At 42.9% G+C, this 25,161-nt stretch overlaps 1 long non-coding RNA gene across 1 annotated transcript; it reads left to right on the plus strand.

The window, feature by feature from the left end:
* Window positions 1-425: 425 nt before the first annotated feature.
* LOC116660475 lies at window positions 426-23,076 on the plus strand. Its single transcript, XR_004316022.1, has 4 exons — window positions 426-547; window positions 7,071-7,137; window positions 7,914-8,089; window positions 20,984-23,076. It is a non-coding gene; the product is annotated as an uncharacterized LOC116660475 (long non-coding RNA).
* Window positions 23,077-25,161: the final 2,085 nt, after the last annotated feature.

Consider the following 25,161-nt stretch of genomic DNA (forward strand, 5'->3'; position numbering starts at 1 on the left):
TTCCAGTTACCAAGAAGGAAATTCCACTTGGAAAAATGCCTGAGCTGAATCCATGGTCCCGCCTTCTGGCCTGTCTTCCAAAACCATCTGTTTTATTGATGGACAGGGCTGGGCTCAGAAACCAGATGTATTTTCCAAAGAAGTCGCTGTTATTCTAGAGGACAGAATGTCTGACACATGACAAAAGGCAGGAATTTTCTTGTTTATATTAGTTGTTAAATGTGGAACAAATCAACAATATGTCTCTTCTTAAAAATACTCTGGCAGGCTGCAGCTCTTCTCTGTTTACAAATCTTTGCTCACATAATTACAGGATTGCTTTCCTTAAATATCTTACTCTGGAGTTAGCTAGCTTGTCGCTCCCACAGCACAGCCCACAATCCTGTGTGCGCTTGTGGAAATTTTCACAACTACAGCGCTAATGGCAAACAAATGTGCCTTCTCATTTCTGCTCTCACCTAATAGGGCTCAAGAACAGGAATGGCTGGATGTAGCAAGTTTGTGATGCTCGCATAAACATTTTGAAGTTTGAGACAACAGAAGAGAGGTAAGTAGGCTCATGATTCCATACGTTTAACTTAACAAACATTTATTGAGTCTTAGCCATGTACCTTGGACTGTGCCAGACAACAGAGCTACAACACAGAGGTGAACAAAACAGACGTGAACATGACTTACAGTGACAGGCTTTTCTTCTTTTGGGGTTTTTGATTGCTTTGCTTAAGTCTAATTTATAAAGAACTTTATCAGTTTAGCTTTGGCTTCCTTGCAGTGCCAAATATAACCTTGTAAACCTTTGATCAGTCCTCAGTGAGGTCTGTGGCGGACCTCTCTCTTGCAGCCTAAAAACTTGAAAGTACCATGCATGCTCTAATCTGTCAGGTAGCAAGTACACAGGGCTTCAGAAAAGGACAAAAGTGACCGTTTTATTTTCCCCCAAATCTATTCCAGTAACCAACAATGTCCCATTCATTGATGCCAACCTTCATCTGCATTGAATGGAGAATCCGTTCTAAGCTAAGAAGGAATCTTGGTGGGAAGGTTTGATTTATTATACACTGCCAGGAATCTGTAATTCCAAAATATGTTCGGTAGGTCTTGGCTGATTCATGCATTCTTAAGTCCTGAAATTTCTTCCAAGAGATCTCTCTCTATCATGGTAGTAAGCTGTTTTCTTCCATGTAATGTCCTTCTAAAGGTCATCTGCAGTCAGGCCCATCAGCAAATATTTGACTGGCTCGGTATAAAGTATTATCAGGCAAATTGTTCCTTAACTTTAATCCAGAAATTCCCATTTTGCTATATCATCTAAAAAAAAAAGTTCAGCCTCCCTTCCCTCTACCCCCAGCCCTCCAGAAAATCCACGCAAGACCCACTCGCTAACAGACAGGGCTCTAGGGCTGAGCGTCCCAGAAACCTCCCATTCCTCCTGTCTCCCTCTCAGCTGATCATGATGCCTGGAAATCCACTATCAAAGGTCACTCTTTGGTGTTTTATTTCTTTTAACGTCTTCAGGTGAGTTCCATGTGACTCTAGGAAGCATAGTCCCCCTTCATTCCTTTTTCATTTATTCAGAAAATATTAGGAGGAACATCTTTATATACCAAGCACTGTACTGCCTTTGTGGTGTTCACAGTGATATAAGCATCCATGTGCCGGAATAACCTATAATGGAAAAGAATCTGAAAAAGAACAGATAGATATGGATAACCGAATCACTTTGCTGTCCACCTGAAACTAACACAACGTTGTAAATCAACTATACCTCAATTTACAAAATAAGGATTGATGTGTCCACAAAGCTCATCTTGCTACATGACAGCCCAAACCATCATAGTGTCAGGGCAGGTGCCCCTTGAGTCAACGATCCCACCCAGCATCAAGCTTTAGTAATAATCTCAAGGGTGCAGGTCACTGTGAGTTACAGGCAAAGCAGAGAGAGGTCTGCCACCCTCACAGGGCTCGCTGGGGTCTTTCCTGCCATAGTAGGCATCCTCTGGCCGCATTAACATCTGACATCCCTAAGCTACGAAAGTGGTTTGCATCCGTAAGACGGAGGAGGGCCGTCTCAGGCATGAAGATTTTCCATCTTGTGCTCAGAGAGTTCCATAGCTTCCGTGAGGGATTCCAGAGTTCCAGGGGTGCCACGCCCCATACATCCTCAGATTCCAGATTCGTGTACCACAGGCAGTCCCACACAAATGATACGTCCTAAAGAACATTCAGCTTGTTCATCAAGTGTGCCTTTAGCACATTTACACGAAGATTGCAAGGCGGTCCCGTAGGAGGAGGATGGATTGCAAACTTACTGCTTCATCTGTTAACTTCCCAACACCCAGTGTGAGATGGGCTCAGAATGGGAGGCAGGGTTACCAACCCTCCCAAGTTCGCCCCAACAAGGGTCCTCCTGCCCGGTACCCTCACGCCAATAGGAGACCCAGACTGAGCTGGGTTCAGAAGCAAAGGGAAGGTTTATTCTTTGATCAGAGAATGCAGAGGTGCCAGCTCAGCTCTAGAGCACCCCGCTCTCCCCACCAGGCTGTGGGCGGGGCTGCTCGGGGGCGGGGGTTCTCACAGGGCATGCGCAGCTGTGCCGCTGGCGCTCCAGCTCCCCTGCCCCGCGCAGCCCCCCTGCATCAGCCCACTACCGCCACCTTGGATGGAGGTGTCGCCCCGCCATGTCCCACCAGGAACTCTGGTCTGTAGGGCCGGGGCAAGGCCTCTCCATGCAGCACCTTGTGAGCAAGTGAAACTAGAGTAAGCACGGAGGAGAAAAGAAAAGGTTAGATTTTATTCTATTACCCAGATTCTATTTTCATTCCCCGGGAATTGTTAAGGGGCTCTGCGGTGGCGATGGGAGGCCGCCAGAGGGCTGTAGGGTGAAGCTGATGACTTTTGTCCAGCATTGGCCTTGACAAATCAATCTGATCATAGTGTTACTTGCATGGGAGTTGAGAGAGAAGAACCAAGGTACCCTTACATTTCAGGAGGATGTTGCTAAACATTTTCCAACACCAGACTCCCCAGATGTCCTGCATCCCCATCCGTATCTCAGAGCGGACACTCCTTCCACCACCGCTGCTGCTGGTATCCGCCCTTGTGCACGGGCGCAGGCCTGGCGCTGAGCATTTACACATAAGGGCTCATTGACTTCCCGCAGCCCTGCGTGGTGGATACCGCTAATCCCACACTGTGCGCATCTGAGGCTTGGAGAAGTTACACACACCCACGTCCTGAGCAGCCGGACCGAATGGAAGTCTAGATCCCAATCACCACCCACCCCAAGAAGGGGGTGGCTCAGATGCTTCGGGGTCTCTTAACTCTCCTGAGTTTCCAAGAAGCTTCAGGAGAGAACACTCCCCAGAGAGCAAGCTCCCATTCTAGACCATTCTCGGGGGGGGGGGGGCACCCTACACACCAACCAGTCTGCTTTCTTAGGGAGAACGCAGGGTACAGAGTTCTGTAGAGCGGGGCGCCTGTGCGGGCCCAGACTGGGAGCCGCGGAGAAGGATCTTAGAGAAGCGTATGTTGGTCTATGCCAATCAGGAAACTTTACTAATCTCTAAAAGATCTGCAGAAATTTTTCATAACTTTCCCTATTCAGGAATCTTCTAAACTGTAAATTTATCAAAAGATATCAGTGTTTGAGGGAACAGACATCCTGGGTGACACCTAGCAGCTCTGAGTGTCTTCTGAAGGTGCATTTTTGTCCTCTGGTGGACACAAAATGTTATGATGGCCCCTGCTGTGCTGTGCTCATGAGCAAAAATAGAAGCCCCTCTGTATCTTTTCCCAGGGTTAGTGGTGTTTCAGGTCATCTCCTTGAATTCAGAACCCTAGATACTGAATAAACTCACGTTACACTGCCAAAGCCCTCTGGCATTGCTCTTAAGTTTTAAAGAACAGTATAACTAAGGATTTTTTTTTTTTTTTTTGGCGCTAAAAGGTAATACTTTTCCAGGATTAATAAGCCAAAAAAAGATTTTAATCATATCAATTTCATAATTGAATTTGGGTATTTTTTTCTTCTCCTGCTGTAATGGAGACAATTTTTGGAAAGAAATTGATGTATGCAACCAAGACAAAGAACATTTTGAGGCAACACACATCTGTGGCTACTGAGTGCCTGTTTTGCATTACATTTAAATTGCCTGAAGAGCATTTGGCAAATGGAAAATTTTAAGTTGGTTTAAGCTTTTCCATGGACAATTTAGGTTTTGTACTGTTATTGTTATATCTGTGCTTTTGCATTCAAATCTTTTCAACCAGCATGGAAAAGAGAAAAACATTGTGTTAAAGGCTTTTTAATGACATAGTAACTCGTCTTGACAAACAGTGGATCTGTTCCATTATCTTATCTGCCAAAAAAGAAATATCTTCCAGGAGAATAATATGTGCTTAATCATGAAAGGCTTCAGCTTTGAAAGCTTCAAATGATAGAATCAGCCACAGAAATAAGTGCTCCGCATCCCCAAATTAGCTGTGTTCTTCTGATTATCTTGCAGGAACATCTGTGGTAACAATACTTTCTGGAAACCACTGCTGATGGGCTCAAATAGCTTTACTAAGTTGGCCTGGTTTGTCATGGAAAGAAAAAAATCAGTGACTTAAAAAAGCATGGGGCCGCCCCTCCCCCTGCCCACTGCCCTTTGACCTTCAGCCCCACCAGAGGCCTCTCTGAGCCCTGGCTCCGGAACACAGCAGCCCCTCTGACCCCGGTGCCTCTCCATGGAGGTACCTGTAATCCCACGTGCAGCGAGGCCAGTCAACTCCAGTGAAGCCACTGTTGCTTGAGAATGGCAGCATTCCAACCAAAAGGCAATTTATAAATTAGAAAATGTACCCACTGAGGGTGGATGTACTGTTCTGCTTCCAGATAGTTCTCCACAGAGCTGCGCTCACCTCCCAGGCCAGGCTGCTTTGCAGGTGAGAACTCAGGTTCAAGGATTCCAAAGCCCGGCTCACCTGTGCAGGCCCAGGTCAGGGCAGCACAAATACACGGCACCCTGGCAATCTCTGACTGTGAGCAGGAAGTCCTATGACGCGACCTCATTAAGAAACAGGGCCTGTTCCCCCTCCGCACCTGTGGGGTTTTGCGCTACAGGTTGTGCATTGATTAAAACAACATTATTATAACGACCCTGGAAGAGACAGGCTCCCCTTAGCCCCGCGGCAGGGCTGGTGTGCTCGTGGAGGGTGGTTTGCTTATGTGGAGGGGGGCAGAGGAGAATCTGCCAAGTGGAATATGGAAATATCAAAGGTTCGGATTCAAATGCGTTCTTGGTTGTCAGAATGCTGACAGAAGCCGCATTTCTGAGCGACGCTGAACTTAGAGGAGCCAAGAGAAGACAGTGCTGAGAAGTTTCCATGCCACTGCTTAGACCTTTCCATTTGACCCTGCTGCACCCCTCCACACGGGGAGAAGCCGTGTTGTCCAGCAGGACTAGGAAGAAGCACGTATCCTTCCAGAACCACCGGGTGGTTCATTACTCATGGTCCATGTCGGCCCCGAGAGACAGAAAAAGCCGTCCTTTATCTTGGGTGAGCCGGTATCAGTGTGGAGACAGTATCAGGGAACTGGTTTTCACAGTTGTTGTTCCATATGAAACGTGTAGAAATAGAAATAGAAAACCCTGAACAACGAATATCACCTGAAAATAAAATTTCATATACTCTCCCTCCTCCCAAAAATAATAACAATACCACAATCAAAATACAGCCAAACACTACCCATGGGAAGGCTGCAGTGTTCCCATGCATGCCCCACTGGTAAGAGCAGCTGTGGATAATTTTACAGAAAAGAAGAACTTTAATATAAAATCATTCTGCTAGTATATCGGGTTTTTAAATAACAAACAAAAGTTAGGTTTTGAGTATGCTTGTATGTGTTGAAAATAAGTCCACTTCACTCAGAAATCACTTACTAGTGTGTTGTGCATGGTGAAGAGTTTCATGATGGTGACGGCGGTGACGGTGTTGTGAACAGCTGTGGCAGCAGATCACAGCCTGGTTTTATTTGGTCTCTGTGACAATCCAGATGCAGAAAGATTCCACCCAAACTTGAGGGGGGAAAATGTATGGCCATTCAAAATGAACCGAAAGACACTTTTTGGAAAGGATATTAATAATAATGCAAATGCTTTTTCTATCTGAATTTCCAAAAGCAGAATAAAAATGAAACTCACTAGAGGGCATTGGTGGAAAATTTAGATGTTAAAAAGTCTGACTTAATTGACGGGAAAGCAAAGACTGCTGAAGTGAATACGACTTGAGTTGGGGTTTATCATAATTAAGAGCGAGCTAGCAGCCCTCATGATTTTGGAGGAAACTGTGTCATTCTCTGCACTCGAGCAGGGCTCTCGTGGACAGCCGCCAGTGCCTGAGCCTCTCCGCACGTGGGCATTTTAAGCAGCTCTTCACTGTGGTGCTACAAGGCTCGATCACGTCTACCCCAGTCTGGCTGTGTTTTTCTTGGTTGGCATAGAAGCTGATCACAGAGTCCTAAAATCACTAGTTAAGGGTCAATTTGCTATGAATGCTAAAATTATCTGGACTAACCATATTGTGCCCCAGTTATTTCGATAATTGGAATTGGATGAATTATGTGTTGACATAAACAACTGTGCTACCGTTACCCTGAAAATAGCTGACCTCAGAAGCCATGTTCGGAGACACGCACGTTCTCATCCCGCAGATCACACTAGAGAGCCAAGAACATTATGGAGCTGTAGCTCATCGACTCCAAGGTTCTGGGTGATTCAGCTCTCTTCTGCTCCAGCTTCCCAACTTTCAGCAGTAAAATCAATGAAATAAATTCCCTAGAGAATTTTTTCGGATTGAAGCAATGGAACTAGTTCCCTGCTAACTGAACTGACTTAGAAAGATGCCTTAGGGCTGAATGAATCACTGCTCCCTGTTTTTCTATTACTCCCCAGGCCTGAAAGAGGGGACTGTGTTAAGGTCTTGTTAAAATTTCCCATGTGTATTTACCTCCACCCCTGGGTAAGTGGCAGAAGAATGAGAGAACTCACCCCAAAACAAATGCTTACTGCTACTCACAATGTCCCTAGGCAAGCTGGGCCAGCAGAGCACGTCACGGTCATCTGGAGAAGGCCAAGGACGAACAAGAAATAAAAGGTAAGATGCCAGCAGCTCCTCTTTCCTTGGCCCAGAAGGAATTTTTAGGCAACAACGTCATAAATTCTTCTCCCACTGCTATTTAGTTTTGTTGTCCATGATAAGCTAAGCCAACTGTGGGCACAGGGTGAGGTCTGGTTTATTCTCTTGGTTACGTTACACTCACACAGAGAAGCCATCAGAGTTGAAAGCGACGTTCCGCCATTGCTCCAGAAGCCATAGAAAAAAGTGAACCTTGGAATGTGTGAATCAGAAGAAGCGTATCTTCAGAGGAGCGAAATCCAATAGCATCTTGCCTCCACAGGACAGGCAGGCAGTCACACGGCATCTAGACCCAGCAGCAGAGGGAGAGTGGAGGCACACCCTAAACTCACGCGGTGCGGTTGAACTCCATGGCCCGTCCTGTGTCACTGGATAGGCTTTCAAGGAAAGAATGAGTTAAGCCTGAAGACTGGTGCCCCAAAGTATTATACCTTTTTAAAAAAATTTTTATATATATATATATATATACACATACATAATTTCATCTTCTATTTCGTCTTACCATTGTTAATGTGTAGTTTAGATAAAATTCAACATACAAATTGGATAAGCCAGCTGTCTTTCATTCTCCCTTAATTATGCTAGGCTTAGGCAATGTGAAAGAGGGTCAGGGAATTTCTCTTCAGCGTCGAGTAACTACACAGTTAAACAGAGTGGAGAGGCGGCCGTCTAATCTGGTTTAATAACCCCTCTAAGAACTGCCTGTTACAGGGAGGCTCTGTTACTGTTCTCAGGGAAATGCCTGAAGTTTACCAGGGGCAAGGAGCACAGTAATGAGGGGGCTTTCTCCAGAGACTGCTCACTCACTGCGACCGAGGAGCACGGTGACCGAGGGGCGCCATCGGGACGTCTAACCGTGTGCCGGGTGTTCCTTCCTGGATATCCCACTGGACCTACACACCCGACGTCTGTAAGTCTGAACTCACCCCCCTTGTAAGCCTACTGCCCACCCTGTCTTGCCTCTCTTTGGCGATGGCATCAACACCACTGAACCACTTGCCGGAGTCCGAACCCTTGGCGTCATCCTAGAACCCTCCCCCACTCTGTTACTGACGAATTAGGGTATCCAGTCCTGGAAACTGCAGTCCGAGTAGCTCTCAAGTACGTGCTGTTCTAACAGACTCACAAACAGAGAACAAACTTATGACTACCAGAGGGTAAAAGGCAGGAGTGGGGAAGGGATAAATTGGGAATTCGAAATTTGCACCCCTTGGGGAGTGACGGAAATGTTAGCTCTCTTGACTGTGGTGGTGGTTTCGTGGGTGTGTACAGCAATCAAAATTCACCAACTGGGACACCTGGAATATGTGTAGTTTACTGTAGAGGAATCACCACAATAAAGGCATTAGGAAATAAGTCATTCTCTCCTCTCCCCAGTGCCCCTCCCCTCGTTCTGACATCCGCAACATTCCTCTAATTCACCCTTCACCCTGCCCCTGTCAGTCCCTGGCAACGTATAAATATGATCATTATTCTATTCAGTTTTTGGTTTGTCCTCTTCACAGATGGGACTAAAATGTATACTCCTTACCCTTGTGCAGTGTTTCTGGGAATATAAATTGGTGCAGCCACTGTGGAGAACAGTATAGACGTTCCTCAAAGAATTTAAAATAGAATTCTGTATGATCCAGCAATTCCACACCTGGGTATACACCCCAAAGAATTAAAAGACGGATCTTGAAGAGATATTCATAGCAGCACTATTCACAATAGCCAAGATATGGAAGCAAGTGTATGGAAGCAGGTGAATGGCTAAGCACACGTGGTACATTCATAGAATGGAATATCACTCAGCCTTAAACATGAAGGAGATTGCAACACACGCTGTAACATGGATGAACCTTGAGGACACGATGCTAAAAGGGAAGTCACAAAAGGGAAAAATAATTCATGATTCCACTGACATGAAGTGTTTAGAGCAGCCTAAATCAGCATTCTGAGAGGCAGAATGGTGGTTGCCAGGAGTTGGAGGAAGGACAAATGGGGCGTTATTGTCTAGTGGATCCAGAGTTTCAGTTTTGCAAGATGAAAAGTGTTCTGGAAATGGGTGGTAGTGATGGATGCACAACATTATGAATGCATTTAATACCCCTGGACCATATACTTAAATGTGGTCCAGATGTTAAATCTTTTGCTATGTGTATTTTACCATAACAACACAGCAAAAAGGTTTTAAAAGTGTGTATTCCTTTGTATCTCTTACAAGGTCTTTCATGATCTGGCCCCTACATTCCTAACCAGCCTCATTTCACCCCAGGCCCCTGACCAACTACTGTCTGACTTCTAGCAGTGCCAAAGTAATTGCGGTTCCCCGGACGTGGGAGCCGTGTTCTCTCTTGTCATGTCCACTGACAACGTTCTATTTTTCTTTCACGTCTTGCCCAAATGCTGCATCTCTGTGAAGTCCTTCCTGTCTTCTGCAGGCGCCTGTCACGTCCCCTTACATTTAACACACATCTCCCATCCCGGGCTCTTGTAACATCCAGCCCCTCCTGAGGCTAATTCCTTATCTGTGGGAGCTATGTCTTTTCTTCTAAGAATCTGTGACACAGGCGTTCAGTAAGTAATATTTGAGAAGCAGGTAGATGAACATGTGCTTTGATATGTTCAGATCACACTGGCACTCTTTGTGTCATTTACTCCTCCCCAGGGGTGGCAGCTATTTCTGATTAAGGAGTTAACTGGAGCCAATTTGGGTTTTTTTTGGAGGGTGTCCCAACTTCATTGAGGAATAATGGACAAATATATATGTCTATATTTAAGTGTACAATGTGATGATTTGATATATACTGTGAAGTGGTTACCAAGATCAAGATTATTAGCACATCCATCACCTCACATGGGTAACTCTGTGTGTGTATGTGTGTGTCTGTGTGTGGTAAGAAGCCTTAAGATCTGCTCTCAGCAACTTTCAAGTATACAATGTTGTAATATTCATGGTAGTCACCACGCTGTACATTAGATCCTCAGAATTTATTGTTACAATGAAAGTTTGTACACTTTGATCTACATCTCCGCATACCCACTCTTCCCCCAACCCTCTGGCAACCAGCATTCTTTTCTCTGTTTCTATAAAACTGGCTTTAAAAAAAAAAAGATTTCACATATATATGATACCATACAGTTTTTGTCTTTTCCTTCTTTTTTTGTCTAATTCCATTTAGCATAATGCCTTCAAGGTCCATCCATGTTGTTGTGGGTGGAAATATCTTCTTTTTTTTAAGGCTGAATAATATTCCATTGTGTGTGTGTGTGTGCTTTTGTGACATTTTCCAAAAGAAAACATATAAATGGCCAAGTGAAAAGCTGCCCAACATCACTAACCTTCAAAGAAATGCAAATCAAAACCACAAGGAGCTATCACCTCATGCCTGATAAAATGGCTATTATCAAAAAGACGAGATCACAAGTGTTCATGAGGACTGTGGAAAAATGACTATAAGTATGCATACATAGATGCAGACATCACATTTTCTTTATCCATTCATCCACTGAATGGCATTTAGGTTTTCATATGTTGGCTATTACGAATAATTTTGCTAGGAATATGAGTGTAAAATATCTCTTCAAAATCCTTCTTTCAGTTCTTTTAGGAATGCACCTAGCTCCGGGATTGCTGGATCACCTGGTAACTCTATGTTTAATGTTTTGAGGAGCCGCCACACCGTTTTCCATAATGGCTGTACCAGTTTCTATCCCTGTGACCAGTGTAGAAGCCTTCCCGTTTCTCCACATCCTCACCAACATTTGTGATCTCTTGTCTTCTTGGTAGTAGCCGTCCTAGCAAGTGTGAGGTGGTATCTCCTTGAGGTTTTGATCTGCATTTCTCTGATGATTCGTGCTGTTGAGCACCTTTTCATGGATCTTCCATATCTTCTTTGGAAAAATGTCTACTTAGGTCCTTTACCCACTTAAAAAGTGGATTATTTGCTTTTTCTATTCAGTTGTATGAGTTTTTAAAATATATTTTGGATATTAATCATTTATCAGATGTATGATTTACAAATATCTTTTCTCATTTGGTGGGTTGCCTTTTCAATTTTATGGGTTTTTTTTTTCCCCTTTATCGTGCCAGAGCTCTTTGGTTTGATATAATCTCACTTGTTTATTTTAGCTTTTATTGCCTGTGTTTTTGTGTCTTACTCAAGAAATAATTGCTGAGACCAATGTCAAAAGGCTTTTCTCTATGTTTTCTGCTAGGAGTTTTCATGCTTCAGGTCTTAGATGTAAGTCTTTAATCTATTTCAAGTTAATAGTTGTTAAGTGTGAGATCGGGGTCCAGTTTTATTCTTTTTCATGTACCTCTCTAGTTTTCCCAACATCATTTATTGAAGAGACTATCCTTTCCCTATTGTATGTTTTTGGCACCTTTGTAAAAAAAACTTAGTTGACTATATATACATATATATATTCAGTCTCTATTCTGTTCCCTTGCTCGATTTATCTGTTTTTATGCCATTGCCACACTGTTTTGATGACTATAGCTTTATAGTGTAGCTTGAAATCAGGGAGAACGATGCCTCCTGCTTTGTTCTTTCTCAGGATTTCTGTGGCTGTTTGAGGTCATCTGTGATTCCATTTAAAGTGAAGGATGGTTTTATTTCTACTTATATTTAAAATGCCATTGGATTTTGCTAGGAGTTGCCTTGAACTTGTAGATTGCTTCGGGTAGTATGAGCAATTTCACAGTATTAATTCTTCCAACCCAAGAACATGGGATATCTTTCCATTTATTTGCCTCTTCTTCACCTTCTTCCATCAGTGTGGTATAGTTCTCATTGTACAGGTCTTTCATCTCCTTCGTTAAATTTTTTTTCTAAATATTTTCATTGCTTTTGATATTATTGTACATGGAGTTGCTTTTTCTATTTCTCTTTTGGATGGTTTCTTATTAGTATATAGAAATGCCACTGGGTTTTGTATGTTGGTTTTGTATCCTAAAACTTTGCTGAATTCATTTGGAGCCAATTTGTTAGTAAGTCTCATCCTGGTAAGTATAGTTTTGTGGCAAAGAGCAAAAATGCAGAAGCTCCACAAGCCTGAAGCACCCCCTGTCTAATTTTATGGTCTCAGTCAAGTTACAAAATCCTGAAACTCATAGATTCTTCATATGTCAAGTAGTCGTGATAATAATAGTAACTATCTCAGAAGCTATTGTGAAAATTTAGTGAGGAAGTGCACACTTGGCCCCGTGACTGCAGCGCGGTGAGTCTCGACATGCGTTAGCTATTTCTACCCTTTGCTTCACAACCCCACCACCACTGAAAGTGTTCCTGATCGCAGAGGTCAGAAGGAAGAGACACGTAGTTAACTTATGCGCCCATAATCACAGTGCCTTGGCGTCTCGTGTTCTCATACGTACGTGCCTGTTAGAGTGTCAGCAGTGTTCCCAACCTGCCCTGAGCAACAGTCTCATTTCATTCACTGTGCGTGAATCTCCTACATGGAGAGGGGGGGGGGAGAAAACAAGAGTGGTAAGAAGTGGTAGAAAGTGGAGAAGCCCATAGCACAGAGGGGAGGGGGAAAGTTAATTGCCAGCCTTCTTTTTATATATATATATATTTTTTTTTAATTGAAGTATAGTCAGTTTACAATGTTGTGTCAATTTCTGGTGTGCAGCACAGTGCTTCAGTCATATAGGAACATGCATATATTCATTTTCATATTCTCTTTCACCATAAGTTTACTACAAGATATTGAATATAGTTCCCTGTGCTATAGAGTATAAACTTGTTGTTTGTCTATTTTTTATGTATTAGTACCTGCAAATCTCGAACTCCCAATTTATCCCTTCCCACCCCCTTCCCCCGCTGGTAACCATAAGTTTGTTTTCTATGTCTGCGAGAATTGCCAGTCTTCTTAATCTGCCTTTTAATAGAAAAGGTTCAGTCAAGTAAATTACGTATTTACCTTCCAGCTAAAAGGCATCTCTCTGCACGCAGTCCCCACTGTCTGAACAGGTAAATGTGCTCAGCTGGCAGAACCCCAGACTGGCCCCCCTGGATCCAGACTGCACAGGTCTACCGATTCTCTTCTTATTTAGCTCACATCTTTTCCCCACCCTCAGCATTTATTACAGCTATCTTTAGCACCTCTAGCAGTTGTAGGAAAAGCATTTACCATCTCTTTGTTGAAGCAGCAAAATGCAACATGAAAAATTAAGCCATTTCTTTCTTTAAAATGTGCATTAAGATAGTATGCAATTAGAAACTTCATTACCACAGCTTTTGGAAGTACTCACCAAACATACATTAAGAATTTGTTTGAACTTTAAGAGCAACTTTTCATTTTTCATGGTCAGTATAAACGTTTCCATGACACGTGTGGAGCCACATAATGGTCTCCAAGAAGGTAGCGGAGGAAGTGACAGTAACGCTTGATGTAGTTCTCATTTAGCTGATGGGTTTCCATTCAACATGCTATTCAAGTGAGAAGAGGTGGTTCAGAGGGCCAGTAACGGGCCACCGAGCTTTCCACCTATGTGTCAGGGGGTCCAGCATCTCTGTTAGAAAGGTCTGACCATGTGGCAAGTTTTCGGTAGTGCAAAGATGTAATTCCGCTCAGGTTCCCTGTAGAACAGCCCATTCGCCAAATGACCACTTAGAGGAAAGAGCACTAGATTCGGAGTTATAAGACCTGAATTCTAGTCTCAACAACCACCACTTTATTTCCATCTCATTTAACTCCCCAGGGGCCTCAATTTCTGCCTCTGTCAAAAGAACACATATTAAAGCCACCTAAGCATTGCAGAAGCCCTATTAACGGCACAAAAGTGAGGCGCTTTGAAAGTGCTGTGGAAAGTGTTAACAGCTGGACAGATTTGGGGTCCTGTAATCCCAGAGCAAGATGACACTGATCTGCTCCTGCCAGCCACTAGGTCTTTGAGTTCCAGGGCTGTGTCTCACGTGCTGTACCAGCCAGGGTTCCTGAACGCAGACGCGGAACCCACGGTAGCTGCTTATACGAAGAGAACTGAATAAGGAGTGTCCATGGCTCGTGGAGTTGTTGGGGGAGGGACTGAAGACACAGACTCCAGGCTGAGGTTCCAGGAATCACTCCCAGTACAGCACTGCCAGCGTGGGCCACCAAGGTGACTGCTGCCTCCCCTGCAAACCAGGAGACCCTGGAGCAGATCTGTGCACAGGCACCCCTGCCACATCCACACCCGTGACCCTGATGCTTCACATTCTGTTTCTCTGCTCACTGGGATGCCTTTTCAGGGTCCTGAGTAATTAGTCCAATTAGTCCAGTGTCTAATTGATGGGGAAAAAAAATCATTACCCTCTCAAGACAGTCTGGGAAATGTAGTTTTTAGTTTTTAGCATTTAGGAGGGAGCTGGGGTGTGTACTGCCCCAGACAAGAGTCAGATTCTATCACACGTGTCTGTGAAATCCCTGGCACATCAATGGGGATTCTTGGACTGAATTCAATATAATTAAAGAAAACGTTATAAAAGCAATCAGGCAACTAGTAATTGGATACCTACGATGTGCAAAAGATATTCTACCCAAGTGAGAAAATCTGAGTTACTAGAACAACAGTCCAGTACAGAACTGTGTGTACTTTCTGGCACTCCATGTTGCTTTGTGTTTCTAAGTCTTTGGATAAGCTCTTCCCTCTGCCTGGGGTGGCCTCGCCCTCTTCTCCATCCAGCTGACTCCAGGGATGAATTTGTTTCGGTCCTTTAAGGCATTATCCAAGCTTCACTTCTTTGGGAAACTTTCTGTGTCAGTTAGGATACTTCTGACTGCATGTAATGGAATAACTTGAAGTGGCTTCAATAATAAGGGTTTATTATCTCATATAACAACAACAACAAGACAGATTCCAAGCTTGCAATTCGGCAACACTACGATGTCCATGAGGACATCTACTCTTCAGTCCTCGTCCTAGTTAGAGCTCATTCTCGGCCTGTCCTTTCATGAGCACATCACGGGTGTCACAGCTCAGACATATTGTCACATAATTGTGATCAAAGCCAGAAAAGAGGTCCCTCCTTGCAAGGCTCCTTCTATAGGAGAAAAGCCCGTCCAGAGTCCCATCTCTGGAATTACTTTTACATCCCCCTTCCCAGAGCTGTGTCACGCGGCCACACCTAAGCCCGTCATTGAGCAGGGCACAGAAGTGCAGTGATGGGCAGTGACTGGCTTAGACTTGTGGACATTCACTTCCTGGCCCCACCAGGGAGGAGGAGAGGGAACACCATCACCAATCAGGGCTCTTCCAGGAAGGAGGAAGGAGGGGGAGGAGGTCGCCCAGTGCGTGAGCGATACCTTCTCACTCACAGCCATCACACCGCCCTGAGCTGTGTGAGGTGCCCCACCTCAGCGCTCTCACTGCAGCTCATAATTAGCGCAATTGCCGTGCTTATCGCACTGTCAACTCACTCATCGGTTCTGCCTCCCCCTGAGCTCCTCCAGGGCAGGGGCTATTTATTATTCATCTCCATCTCTAGACTTAGCTCAGTGTCTAGCCCTGGAATGTGTCCAGTAAACGTTGAACTCAAATAAGTCAGATTACATAGGTCATAGTGCTATCCATGTAAATGGATATTAGCCATTCAAAAGAATTATTATTTTATTATCTAACTAGATCACACTTAGACAGATCATCTAAAATGTTTTTGCACAATTAAACGTATTTATTTCAAAATGCCAGCAAAGCAACTGGTGAGATGGACATAAACAAGCAAACAGAACTACTTCACTTATCTGGTTCCTGTGAGGTAGCTAATCCGTGCAGTTAATCACTTCATTTTCAGTCCTTTCATTCATATCATGTCTACGTAAACAAGAACGTGTCCGGTAACTCGACAAAATGAAAATAATTTTGAATTACGTTCAAAAACATGTAAACAGTTACACTAAATTTGTGTCCTACGATGAGAAGCAACACGAAAGGGAGAACATTTTGCGATCATTTACTCAGCGCATTTTGGTCTCATACTTGCAGCCAAAATGAAAGAGTAGGGACTCCATCTGAAACACCCAATAAACAAACATAGATATGTATTTACGTTTTATAAATGTATACATCCTCATTAAAGATCAGCCCTATAATTGTCCTAGCTTACTGCCTTGAAAGACTTCCCAGGCAATGGTGCAGGCTGGGGGGAACCCAGGGGGAACCCAGAGGACTTGCTGGATTGAGGAGATGAGGCTGGAAGTCCAGGGAGACCAAAGCAGCTGGTGTTCACAAAACAATGAGAGATCAGTAAAGGGTCCCTCTTAAATATTCAACTGAGTCCAGATCAGAACATGCTAAAAAGGAACCTCTCAGGGGCTGAGAAAAGAACCACCCACAAGATCAGAGCTGGTGGTGTCCAGCAGTGGCCCTGGGCCAGGACAAGTGCCTATTTCCACCAGCCAGACTGGAAAATCTCATAATCCATGGGGCTTTCAGTCAAGTACCCAGGGGAGTCAGACCTCAGTAGCGGGGAAGAACTGTTCCTAGCACAGCTTGAATTCTGCCTGACAGTCATTAAAATCAAGACCTGAAAGGATCCAACTGTTTCCAAGTAATTTAACTGTGTCCCAGGAAAAAAAAAAAAATCTTCAAGAATATTTATAAGAATAGAAGAAAACCAATACCCAAGAAGGTAAAATTTGCAATGTCATCCATTGAATCAAAAATTACCTACAGATTCAAGGCAATCCCTATCAAAATTCCAATGGCATTTTTTTTCACAAGAGTAGAACCAATAATCCAAAATGTGTATAGATCCTTTGTGGACCCCAAATAAAGCAATCATGAGCAAAAAACCAAAGCTGGAGATGTCACACTCTCTGATTTCAAACTATATTACAAAGCTATAGTAGTAAAACAATATGATATTGGCATAAAAACAGACACACAGACTAATGGAACAGAGCAGAGAGCCTAGAAATAAACGGACCATGCATATATGGTCAATTAATTCACAGTGAAGGAGCCAAGAACATAAATGAGGAAATTCTTCAATAAATGGTGTTGGGAAAACTGGACCCCCTATCTCACACTCAGCACAAAAAACCAACTCAAAATGGATTCAGACTTGAACAAAAGACCTGAAACCATACAACTCCTAGAAGAAAACATAGGGGGTAAACTCCTAGACATCAGTTTGGCAATGACTTTTCGGATTTGACATCAAAAGCAAAGGCAACAGAAGTAAAAAATAAAATGAGATGACACCAAACTGAAGAGCTTCTGGACAGCAAAGGACGCCATCAACAAAATGAAAAGACAGCCGACGGAATGGGGGAAGTACTTGCAAATCACACATCTGATGAAGTATTAACATCCAAAATGTGTGAAGAACTCACACAAACCGACAGAAGAAGAAATCCAATTAAGAAATGGGCAGAGAAGCTGAACAGACATTTTTCCAAAGAAGATACACAGATGCCAACAGACACATGAACAGATGCTCAACATCAGTAATCATCAGGGAAACGCAAATCAAAGCTGCCGTGATATATCCCCTCACACCTGTCAGAACAGCTATTATCAAAGAGACAACAAATAGCAAGTATTGGCAAGGGTGTGAAGAATAAGGAAACCCTGGTGCACTGTTGGTGAGAATGTAGATTGCTGCAACAAGTGTGCGGAGCAGTATGCAGTTTCCTCAAAAAAAATACAAATAGAACTACCAAGTGGTCTAGTAATTCCACTGCTGGGTATTTATCACTCAAAGATATCTGCACCCCTATGTTCCCTGCAGCAGTATTTATGATTGCCAAGATAAGGGAACAAACTGAGTGTTGATCGACAGATGAATGGGTAAAGAAAATGTGGTGTAAATATACAATGAAATATTTTTCAGGCATAAGAAAGAAGGAATTTCTGCCATTTTCAACAATATGGGTGGACCGCAAAGGCATTATACTAAGTGAAAAACCAGATGGAGAACGACAAATACCATATGATCTCACTTATATGTGGCATCTAAAAAAAAAGCCAGAGGAGAGAGGTGTCAGGTGGGGGGTGGAGTGTTATGGGTGAGATTGGTCAAAAACAAATTTCCAGTTATAAGATAAGTCAGTCCTGGGGGTGTGATGTACAGCATGGTGACTAAAGTTACAAACATTGTAGTGTGTATTTGAGAACTGCTAAGAGTACTCTCTTAAAAATGAAAGATCTTAAACATCTTAAAAATTCTCATCACAGGAAATAAAAATCGTAACCATGTGGGGTAATTGATACTAACAAAACTTGGGGTAATCATTTTGTAATATGTACAGATATCAAATCATTATGTTGTACACCTTGGACTAATACAATGTTATACATCAATTTAATCTCAGTAAAACTGGAGGAAAACAAAGGATGTGAGCAAGAATTCTGCAGAGCACATGCTTTAAAATACTGAAGGAACAAACTGTAACTCTCCAGTTCTATTTCTTTCAATTCTCTTTCAAAAATGAAATCAAAATAAAGGCATATCCGATATACAAAAGCTGAAATAAACACTGTCAGCAGACTCACACTGTAAGAAATATTAAAGGAAATCCTTCAGGCAGAACACAGAGCATAGAGATGGAATTCTGGAGCCACAGAAAGGATGGGTGCGCATAGAAAACATACAAGATTTTCCTGCTACTTAAATCTCTTTTCAGAATAAATGGACTAAACAAAAATACTAGAAATGTAGTGTGGGGCTTATAACATGGAAAAGTGGGAAGTCGGATAAACGAGCACAAAAGCTGGGAGAGGAGAGATGACAGTACGCTGTCATAAAGCGCGTCTGCCCTGTGGAGGGTGACCAGCTGTTTCAGTTTACCTAGGACAGAGGGCTTTCCTACGACACCAGACTTTCGGTGCTGAACGAAGACAGTTCCAGGAAGACCGAGCTCATGAACCACCCTCTTGCATCAGGCGGTGTTACGTCCCAGAAAGGCAGACTGCCGGAGCCAGGCTGGCCTTGGCCTGTCCGCTTGACCTCTCTGTGTTTCGGTTTACTCATCTCTAGTATCGGGAACTACCGTGCCTTCTCATCACTGTTCCTGCAAGAATTTAATGACATGAGGCATGTAGAGTGTTTGGCACCTCCTAGGCATTAATAGATGTTAGCTATTTTTATGATATAATTTGCTTTGGGGAAAAAATTGAGGTTCTATCCTAGAGAATGAATAAGAGGAAAGATGAGCAGGAACCAGAGAGACAGCTTAGTTGGCTAGTACGGTAGCTAGACCAGAGATGATAAGGACCAGGACTAGAGAGGGACACTGGTATGGAGGCAAAGAAAGACTCAAGACAAAGTAGAATCCACAGTGTTCAGTGGTCCGTCCTTTCAATAAATGCTCGCTGAGCACCTGCTGTGTTCCGGGCACTGAGGACACACACCCAGATCCAGAGAATTCTGTCTGCAGTTATGTGGCGCTTAGAACTTATCCTGTGCTTCAGTTTTCACCCAGAAATTCAAATATTTGTTAGTTTATAGACTCAGCCAATGAGTAGCTTTTCTCCTCTGTGTATTAAATTAAAAAAAAAACTGTAAAGAGAAAGAAACATTTAGGGTCAAAAATATGAAAACATTTTTAGACCTAGTCAGAATGACCCCTACGAACCATGAAGTCATAGCAATTTTTCTCTTCCCTTATATGATAAAAATTATTGTAGATTTTAGTTATTCGTAAAAGCATGTGATGGTAATACTTGGTACTACCTGTGAAGACTTGTTTTCTACATCAGGAGAAACTGTCATTAAATATGGGAGATTTTTGATTCATAGCTTTCAAGCTGTATTTTGTTAGATTTGAGGACATTGACACTGCAATCCTTTCCTATTGTTCTGATATTTCAGAGAATTTGTGTAGGTGCCATGAACACAAATTTGGCTCACAGAGCCCTTCCTGGCTGAATTAAGGTTAAAATTAATATCCCTCCTGTGTACGATACTGCTTTTGTCATTTTGACAAATGGCTGATGATTCAAGAAACGTAGAGATGAACCCTCCATGATAAAAAAAAAAAAAGATCAGATTTTATGTGTGTTTTTAGCCTATGTGGGGTTTTTATTCTGTTTTTTAATATATTTTTTAAAGTCCAAGAGATCTGTCTACTTATTTTTAAATCTTATTGTTGTAATACATTTATTTTTTGTTTCTTATGGGTGACATCTAAAAACTTAATAGATGACTAAAATTGCTTAATATTGTCAAATAATGCTGAAGGAGTGCTCACTTACACTCTTTGACTTCTTGAGGTAAATAAACATTATCTGAAGTATCATGGACAAAACTTCTGGTCCTTTGCTGCAGAAGAGGAAGGAAGTGGTAAGGAAAGCACAGAGTGGGGCTTTATTTTAAAACACACAGCCTTTATATTTAAAAGTACGCACACAAAGTATTGCATTTTTTATCAAACGTCCTAGCTTTGCGATGACCTTAATTCATATATGGACGTGCTAGACGACCAGATCTTCACAGGAAGGAAGGAGATAGAAGAGCAGGTCTTAGACTGAACATAAACGGACAATTCAGTCATCATATTCATGTTCAGTGAGTCTCCAGCTCCCTGAGTCATTGGGTTTTCTGCTTTTAGGAATAGAGATGAAAATATGGCAGAGTTCCTACTGTCCCAGGGAAACACAGCCCACCACCTCCAGAGCCACTGACGAAACGTTGAAATCATCACACAGAAGCAGGAGCCCTCGCAGTATTTTTTTTTTTTTTAAATATCTTAGTTGAATTATCTTACTTTATTCCAAATCAGGAAAAGGACGGGTTAAGGCTGATCTAAGACCAGAGGTCCCTGTCGCTGTCTTTTCAGATCATCACTGGTCCTCCGTGCAGCACTAACACGTTTGTCCCCCCTTCTGCAGCGCCGGATTCCCACACACGCAGAGCAGAATCATTGCTCTCGGCGAACACGTGGGACAAGGTCTGTGCTCACAGACGTGTGTGTCGTGAAGCCGGAAGTCAAGGCCGCTCGATACACTCCGTTTGGGACCAAGGCACCCAGAGGAGCAGCAGCCCCTCTCATTTCTTCTGTCTCCCAGTTCTCTTCACCGGCCAAGAATCGCTTCTCACGACTTAGAGGTGAGGAGTGATGGCGAAGAAGCCTTGCTGTGCTTTAAGATCCAGGCAAAGATGCTCCTCCGGGAAGGAAGGCAGCCTCCCTCGCCAGCGGCAGAGGCCAAGCCCGTGTGACGGCGTCCTCACGGCCACTGAGCAGAGGCTCTGCCCCCGCCCCTGCAGTGCGGTGTGTGGGTGTTTGTGTCCCCCAGACTCTAATGTGGAGGCCCTAACCCTTGCTGTGATGGCGTCAGGAGGGGGGCCTTTGGGAGGCAAACAGGGCACGTGAATGGAGCCCTCATGAACAAGGTTAGCGCCTCATCAGAGGGGCCAGGAGGGCTTCCCTCCCCTCTGCCGCGTGGGGCGCAAGAAGACACCGCCCACTTGCAAATGGGGCCGCCCCCCGTCCCCCACCGGGCACTCGGCCTTCCAGCATCTTGACCTCAGACCTCTCAGCCTGCGGAGCTGGGAGCAACACACGTCTGTTGTTGAAGGCCTCCCCCCCCCAAGTCTACAGTAGGCACCCCGAACTAAGACACGTGGGCAAAACCTCCGATTCTTTCTCCTCAGAAAAGAATCCAGTTTGAAATCTTGCAATGCCTTTATGTCTATCAAGCCTGAGCTTCTAAAATCTTAGAGCCAAGAATTATTTATTGAGTTCATCTGGAGATGTGGAAGAGGCAAGAGGCAAGGAGACGTGAAAAGCTCTATTTGCCCGTCCTGAGACTTTTAATGTATCTTTCTTTAAGGCTCAAACCCAGCTTTAATTCTTTAAGAATTTTAAATCCCTTTTTTCCTACTGAATATATCCAAAGCTCTAAGCCAAAAAAGCCCTTTAGAATTCACAAGGTCTAAGATTATGAAAACACATTGAAAACACATTAATGCATCAAACGTCGGTGGAGGATGAGTCCATATTCTGTGTTAGTTTAGTGCCATCAAGTGGACGTGTCGGAGAAGCATCATTCCTGGATGTTTTCATTACAGTCTGACCTGTAGACACTTCAGCCCCCTCTTATGCCTGGAGGCATTTACTGAGAATGGAGTAAATTAAGGAAAATCTTGACTTTCAGTTTCACATTCCATATGGTTATAATAAAAGAAATTGGCCCACATTTTCTGCAAAATTTGGTAAAACAGATTGTCATTGTCAACAAATTTTGTGAGGAATTTTTCTGTCTCTAGCACTTACTGTAAAAAAAAACAATATATGACTATCAGAGTTCAGAAAAGTCTAAATATTCATGATTCTAAAAATTAAGTACTTACATCGTTTTTAAAATATTTTTGTGGCACTAGGAAATTGTGACTTGCCCCCCAAAAAGGCTGAATAGATATCATATTCTTCTTTCTTTTTTTGCATAAATAAATGTATAATTTAACAAGTTATCATAAAATAGTTATGTAACCACTACCGAAGTTATGAAATAGAACATTTTCTGGACCCCAAAAAGCTCCTAATTGCCCCTTCCCTTTGGTTTATAATTCAGCATCAAATTGAGCATCCCTAAATACAATATTTAGTTTTGCCTAGATAAAATCACAGAGTATGAGGGGGGTGTGTGTGAGCGAGTGAGTGAGACCGGCTTCTTCCACTTAACCACAGATTTTCAAGATTCATCTACTTTGAATGGTATGTGATGAGCTCATTTCTGTTGCACTGTAATATTCCACGGCATGGATTATTTAGCCGTTCTCCTGTGGATGGAGACCTGGGTGCGTCCAGTTTGAGGACGTGATGACTAATTCTGCTTTGAACACGTTTGCACCTGCCTTTTGGTTCCTCCTGGCAAACGAGTCCGCAGTCGTGTGGGAAGGGGGTGACTGTAAGAGCAGAGCTGCTCTGCCTCGGCGGTGCGTGGCTTCAGTTTCACTAACTAAATACCAGCAGGTTTCTAGAGACGCTGTGTAGATTTACACCTCCACCAGCAAGGTGAGAACTCCTGGGCGTCCAGACCGTAACCAGAGTTGTTGCTGTTAGGTCCCTTTTTCATGTGTTGTAAACACTCTGCGCTGAGGTCGTGCTGTTTCATCTGGGTTTCAGTCGCCATTTCCGATTATCAGCGTGGTTAAGAATATTTTCATGTGCTTCATGGCCATTGTGACTTCTCTTTTTGGAAGAGCCTGTTCCAGCTTTTTGCCTCCTTTTCAGTGGGCGATCTGTGTCACACTGGGTTTTGGGGAGCTTCACACAGTCCAGACGTGACCTTTGTCCTTTGTGCGTGAGTAGACACCTTCTCCTCTGTGCTTTGCCTCTTCACTCTCCTCCTAAGGCGGCTTGATGAGTAAAATTTCTTAATTTTACTGTAGTCTTTTTTTTTTTTTAGTGATTTGTGTTTCGTATTTTGTTTTTAAAATTCCAAAGTAGTGTCTTACTGGTTCTGTTGCCTTGAGCACTTGGTTAGGTTGGTGTCTGTTGAGTCCCACTGAAATGGATGCTTTTGGGGAAGATTACTTGAGACTTGGCCTGATTCTTAAACTTTTCCCACCAAGTGAGCGCCCAGCAGCGGCTCTGGTCTGTAACATTTGTTACTATGGTGTTTGCCTAATATGATTCTCAATTTCCCACCTTTGTTTTAAACTTGCTAGTTGGAATTCTGCTGTGAAGAAGAGCTGTCTCTTCTCTTTGACTGATTGACTGACTGATTCAATTGTTTATTTATATCAAAGCTCATTTTGCTGTATGTTCTGTTTGTTAGAAGTGGGTTACTAGAATCAACCCTCAAGAGGAGGAGATTACACAATGGCATAAACACCAAGGCATAGTGTCATTAGGACCATCTTAGAGCTGCCAAATGTGCCAGATATTCATAAATAAAGTACCCATTTATTTACATTTAACATACTTAATGCCATCTGAAATGATAATTTTAAAAATATCTATATTAGTTAATACTCAGTACGGTCCTCTGTAGCGTGTGGTTATGCTAAACAAGATGTATAAACTCTTTGAGCCTGTTTCCTACTTTATTAGCTCACTGGGTGGATTAAAAGAGACAGTGCATGCCAGGTACCTACTAGTGCCAGGTACATAGTAGGTGTTTAATAAATGCTAAGTATAATGTTATAACTGAACTACCTCCTGATTTTCTGTTCTCACTAAACCTGTCTGCATTTCTACCCATTTGAAAAGTTTGCATTTAATATACTTACAGAGAAGTGTATAAAATAATTTTAAATCCATAAAAATACGATGTTTCAAACTGTGACACTGAATGATATTCCTATAGGTCAGGTGGCCATATAAATTATTGTACAAACCGAGGCACCTGAGAGCAAAAGGAAGCACTGTTACACTGATACGATAAAGAACACTTTTCAATCACAGGCTGCAAATATTTTCCTCTGTTTGGAATAGGCAACAGAAAGAAGAAAAAAAAAAGATGACATGTGGGTGGTGATTTTAAGGAACTATATCCTTACTCTGGTATAATAAATCTACATACAGATGAAACGATGTTTGAGAGATTTGTAAATAAGTCTGTTACATAAACATACTCACCATGGCTACCTTATAACCCTATTTGTAGTATGAGAATGCACAGTGTTTTCTTTGCTCTTTTAAGTATCCTTTAAAGATTTAATGCTATTTTTGGGTGAACCAGATGTATTGCTCTCTTCACTCTTCTGCCTAACTCTTTCACTTAGAAGAAAAATAAATGCCCAGACACAGGGCGCCAAGTCTTACAGGCTTTTAAAAAACTTCATTGCTGTTAAAAAGAAAGTATTCAGATAAACTATTCCAAAATCAATGTGGACTTCATAAATGTCGTTTAACACTTAATGGGCTTAAAGCTCACTGCCCTATTCAGTCACATACCCTGTCCATTGACTAGCACGTACACTTATTTCCCAGCCAGTTCATCTTGAAGGGCCCACGAGGTTTTATCATTCAAAATTACATGTTCTATGAGTCTTTTACCGGGATTGTTTCTTTATGAAAGTTTAGATGCTGGCTGAAAATTCCTCTGAGAGTTTTTCAAGA

Source organism: Camelus ferus, chromosome 29, assembly GCF_009834535.1.
Source record: "Camelus ferus isolate YT-003-E chromosome 29, BCGSAC_Cfer_1.0, whole genome shotgun sequence".
In the NCBI taxonomy this organism is placed as follows: Eukaryota; Metazoa; Chordata; class Mammalia; order Artiodactyla; family Camelidae; genus Camelus; species Camelus ferus.